Genomic DNA, 6,120 nt, shown 5'->3' on the forward strand with positions numbered 1-6,120 from the left:
AAAATAATACTTCGATAAAACACAAAGGTTACCGTGTCCTCCTGGAGGACTTTAAACAGGAAGCTGCTGCCAAAAAGCTTTGGCAGTGATACAACAAACAAGAAAGTGTAATAAATACAAATAGAGTCAACAAACTGTGGAGCCTCTGCTACAAATGCAACATTAGAATGGTGTGTACAGAGATTATACACAATGTTTAGTGTGTTTTCTTTCCAGCTAAATCGTATTGGTTTATGTGCATGATTTGATGATTATGTTTTTAAGCACATAAATCTTGAATTAATATTGATTTGGTACCACTCGTGTCTGTATGTTTATATGGTGCTACAGCCAAAGGCCATCATGAACATTTTTTATCATGTTTGTTTCATTTATAAACATAATGTCATATCTTGTCAGCAGGATATGTGCTGAAAGGGTTTCTTGGCAACCAGCACAGTGTCAGAAAGTCGCTTTTTGGTCTTAAATACTTTTGGGGATTTAACACGACACAAACCCACATTTTGTCTTTTTAAAGTTGTGATTTTTGTACAGATTAGACAAAGTGCTTTAAAGTGTTTGACAGCCTCTCGAACTGTTTCCTGGGCCTTCATTTTTGATGCTGAGCTGAACTAATTGCCTCCTGGATCTAGCTTCATGACCTTCAGACACAAAGCCCACAGAGAGGTATCTATCTTTTCATCTAGCTCTTGGCCAGAGCTGGTAGAGACTTGAATGGTGCCATACAGTAGATGCTAGTTTGTATGAGTTTGAGAGGTACAAACATATAGAACACTCTGTAATTTGTATTCTGCGTTGATGCTGTTAGATACCAGTCCAGTTCCTCGAGAATCTGTTGTGAGTGAGAGGGAGCATGAATAATGAACCAACAGCTCAGGATAGACCAGTCAGCAAGGACAGTGTCTGTACAGCATCACAGATCTGAAGAACTGAAGTAGTCCAGAGGACAAAGCAAACTGCTAGGGTGGTGAGAACATTTGCTCTTTTCTCCTGCAGCTGAAGGTTGAACTAGAGGGAGGTGAACATTGCAGCCTTCAGGCCGGTACTGAAACTTTAGCTCATGATTTGTCACCTGCCAGCCCATCCTGGCTTATTCTGAATCCGCATAACTAAACCTTGCAAAGTTGTAAAGTCTTGAGAGATAGCGAGTAAGTGAGGTTGGCAGAGTATTAGCTCACGTCTTCTTTTGTTCATTGACCTTTGTGAAATTTTAATAAAGACTTTAAGATTAATTAAAGAGCAGAAAAGCTTCTGCATTTGATGAATATAAATTTTTAGCCACTGTAGTCCAATATGGAGTTAATGACTCACCTATATTGGCAAAAGGTCATAATTTTAGGAAATATGATTTCAAATTAGGCTGTTTTAATGATTGGTAGATGTGGATGGATATCTCACATTTGCCCCAATGGAGGTTTTAATTCCTGTTGGTTCTCTCTCAGCCGTGGGGGTGCAGACAGTCAGAAGGTGATTAAGAACAATGGGGACATTTCTCTTCTTCCTTATTAATACTGCCATTATCTGGTTCCACACTGACCACCAGGGTTCTCCATAACCAATTTAAAGTTGCAGACTTGCCTTTAAAACGCTCATGCAAAGCCCTGTACTGCAATACTTCAGTCTGGAGTGGGGATTTTCTGATTAAACCGCTGCTCCGTGACCACCGAGTGATTTCGGCTCACAGACATTTATCTGAATTCTGCAAAAAAAAAAAAAAAAAAGGGCAGATTGGGGTGGTGGGGCAGTTAAATGATATGCTGTAGATTCTCATAGGGAATGAAGGTGCAGCTTTGCTTGGCTGATCAGCAGATTAATTCCTATCAAAACTACCAGGACTGTCCTGGAAAGTGTTTAAATTTTCTGGAATAGCGGTGGATAAAATCTAAAATGTGTCTAAATGGCAAGACGTGGAAAATATTTCACTTTAAGATATAGAAGCCTAAAAAGCATGGCCACGAAGCTATCAAAGATTTATTTAAAAACAGACTCAAAACTGTGACTCATTATAAATGGCCTGAGGCAGTACTCATCATATTCAAATCAAATTTAATGATCCTGCTCTGTGGTTTCTTTGGTTTCTCCACATGGAAAACCCATCAAAAAAGTGAAATCACGACTCCTGCAGTCATAATGAATGCTGCCTCTGAAGACATGTCAAATTATTTCCGTTATGGTTGGAGCTTTTATTTGTTATGTCGTTATGATTGGTGCTAATGCTTGCATGTCATATTAATTAGTAAAAGGCTGCTGCTGAACCTCAAGTGATGTCTCGTTGGCTGGTGGTATTTTCTTTTTGAGTGGTGCACATTTTAAACTTAGGGATTTTCTTTGTAGGTGTCTGAAAAAGCAAATGACTTGGCCTTTAAAACATATGCTCCTTCTTTGACACATCGAAATCTACTGCAACTAAAGCAGCTTACCATCTCTGAGTCTTATGATTATACAATTTAACTCCACATGAGGGATTGCAGGTTTAATTAGTCAGTGTTATGTCTGTAACAAGTGCAGTGTATCATTTCACGCTGACCTGCGATCGTTTAAATACTGTTACTATATCAGCTTAATTGCATAAAGAGCATTTTAGCATTTCAGAATCCTGAATCCTCAGTATTCATGTCGGCTTTTGTAATTATGAAGAACTTATTATCAAACACAGCTGGGAGTTGAATGAGCACATCTATTAAGAAAACATAAATTGTTCTGCAGTACCATCCCTGTTGAAGGATTTGTTCAACTGTAAACAATTGATTTTACATTCACAAAAACAACCTTTCCTCTGCAAAGCCCCAGTGGATACAGTCGTTTTATATTAAAGTTATGTTTTAAATCGGCTCAGGCACTTCTCTTAACAATGAGCAGGAACATGTTGTTTTTGTTGGTTCCTGACTTATGTATTTCTGTTGATCAATGCATTAAAACACTTTTGATTTTTGTCCAATAAACACAACACTTCAGCTACGGAAAACCATTTGACAAAAAAAAACAAGTTTCCCAATCTAATGTGATAAAGCATGTGAAAACCTTTGCAGTGTTCATATTTTATCAAAGACAAAGTGTTGTAGATCTAGTGCTGATTTACAGGACTGATCAGTAGTATTTAATGTGATGTTGCTAAAAATGTGGAGTTGTTTTTTTTTTTTACAGTGAAAATGTTAATTCAAATAAAATATATACAATTTGCTTCCATTGGCATGAATGTCTGATGTAAATGTTTCGTTTTGTCAAAAGACACATTTACATAGACAGACAGAAAGTCTAGATACTCATTATATAAAACAGGCATACCACCTATGAGAGAGCTGAAATCATAAAATCTGTGCATTATTTTAAAGGCATTACTCTCAGAGGATATGATTAAAGCATAGTTGAACATGAACAGGTCTTTAATTTATTTAGGATGGCATAAAATGGCTATTAAATTATAGATGCACCGTGGGCTCTTCAGTATCTCTCCACACTGAGAGCAGCTGTACAAATCACCCCTGGACCTGAGATCTGCAGGCTGTTCAGCGCTGTTGCAGCTCTGCTTTAATATCAGACTGACTGGAGAATGATGGACATGGCTGAGCAGCTCCACTCTGTCAGAATACATAATGAATCAGCAGTTGAGGCAAAGTAATGAAGGTGATAATAACATCTGATGCAGGGGCAGCGAACTCATTTACAGGTAATTTCAAGCAAATTATACGTCAAACTGTTTCTTTCTGAGCATTACTGTCACTGCTGCTGAAATTGTTTCAGTGCAGACTGTAGCCTGTACGGTGTCACACAATCTGAGCTTGTCAAGTTGCAGCATAATGATGGGAGCTGTGGTTATAAAGCCTCTCCACTAGGGGGCAGTAAAACATTGTTCTCAAGCTTGAATGGCACAGGAAGAATTACAGAGGCCGCGGGCATGCCTGTTGTTAATCCTCAGGGGAAATGAGTCTAAAGAATTAGAATCATTTTGGGTCCGTGTACGGATCTGGTAATTGGATTTTCCATTCTGAAACGGGTATTGAAAAACAAAAAACGAGTGGTTATTTGATTTTCGTTTTAAAAAACAAAATTTAAAATTGAAATACAAGGCGTTTTTCCTTTTCATGATCAAAAAGGGATATACGATTTTTTAAAAAATGTTTTGACTTTCGTTTTATATTTAGAATAACAAGAAAGTAAAATCAGTAAGAGACAGAAACGAAAAAGGGTCCGTTTTTTCATTTTCTGAGACCGGAAGTGGTCATCAGCAAGAGTGGAGCCAAACAGAGTACGGTGCATAGACTGTATATACATTTTTTTTTCGTGAGTTTTCATGGTCAAAATGAGAGATCAGGTGGCCGATCTTAAAATAAATCAATATTGATTTTTTTATAGAGCGTTAAAGTTTTGCGAAGCCAGGGGGCGGGGCTACTTGATTGACAGTCCGGTCTGGAATGATTGACAGGTCCTATGGAGGAGGCAGCAGAGACTCTGCTCTCCTCGTTTGGATTAATTCTGATATAATAACTGTTGGTTTATTTATCGGTGGAGCAGCGAAACATTTTCCACAGACAGTTTTCCTGCCCGTTGGCTTGTTTTAACCAGTTTTCTACCTTCAGCTGATTCTACCAGCAGACACTGAAAGGACTCTAATAGTTCAGTAAGTAAATGTTTATTTTCGTATCGGTGCCGCTTTTAATGCACTTTATATGCAGCTTTAGTGTCAGATATAATGTGTGCCATGCACTCCAGATGTTGGTGGACTTTGTATCAGTGTGTTGACCAGAGAAGAAAGTTAGCATAGTAAATATTAGCTTTAATGTTAGCGATGCTAACCGAGCTAGCTGGCCGTAGCCTGATTAAAGCTAACGTAGCATCAAGCTAATGTTTTGAGTTTCATGTAAACAGCTGAAGGTGTGTTGTGTTCCTGTAATGTGGTTCATTAAGTTCATAAAACTGTGGCTGGTTGACATTAATGTAACGTTCAGGAAACTTAAATGTGATTAAAACAGAAACGTTAATGTTCTAGTTGTCAGTAATCAGCTTTAATTTGACACTAAAACAGACTCTGATAGTTTTAAATGACATCAGTTTCATTAATTTGTTGAAAATTGTCTCATTTGTTGTTGTGATGTTGCTGCTGATTCATTAAAACCAGATGATCCATGTTGAAGATACATTTGTTCTAGTATCAGAAGTACAAGAAGGAAAATGGAAGTTTAGTTCTGCTACATCAAAGATTTCAGGATTAAAATAACTAAATGAGTCTTTATGCCTCAAACTTTATGTTTACAATAAAGAAATAATGAAATAATCACAGATAATAAAAATATAAATAGCAGAGAAAACCTGAGAGAATAATTTCCTGAAAAGTCTGTGAAGGAAAAGCAGCTTTTTATCCTGAAAGGTCAGAATCAGCTCCAACATCTGCATCTGACAGCATCAAGTCAACCAGAAAGAAAAGAAAAAAGAAAATGACTTCTTTCTGATCACATCTGTTCCACTGCTTACAGTCTGCTGCTGCTCACATTCTTCACATTTATAGTCCACTTTTAAAAGTTCAGCAGACAGGTGCTCTGCTTTGGAGTGTGACGATGTCATTGGTGATGTGGAGAGTGAAGTTTCCGTTTCACCCACAGCGTGCTTTAGGGCAGCCGGGGTCGGACTTGATGTTTGAAATACTGATCGACAGCTCAGATTTAACTGTCTGTAGTTCCGTTTTAATGGGTGTTAAACTTTCACTCAAAGCCGCCAGGAGCTGGGTCTTTAAAATAACCGCCGTCTCGTTACAGAGTGAAAGTAGCAGTTCCTCCTTAAGGTCAGAGATTGCAGCATCTGAGGGCCTCTTCAAAAGAAGATGTAGTTGATGAAGGCGTTCTGGAGCAGGACCAGAAAGACCACGACCAAGCAGCCTTGAGATCTTAGGCAGCGTCTCCCTCAGGTGGGTGTCAACGGTGTTCACGGTCAGGTCTGTGGTAATCCCGTCAAAAAACAAAACAGAAAAAAATCTAGATTATAAATCAACATGTAACCAAAGCACTCTGTGTATAATGCCATAGTATAGGATGTAGTTCAGAAAATGTCAAAGTATAGTATACTTTACTCAAGAATAACATAGTATGGCCTGTAGTTCATAGTACAGCATGTCGAACTGATTATTAT

Source organism: Amphiprion ocellaris, chromosome 13, assembly GCF_022539595.1.
Source record: "Amphiprion ocellaris isolate individual 3 ecotype Okinawa chromosome 13, ASM2253959v1, whole genome shotgun sequence".
In the NCBI taxonomy this organism is placed as follows: Eukaryota; Metazoa; Chordata; class Actinopteri; family Pomacentridae; genus Amphiprion; species Amphiprion ocellaris.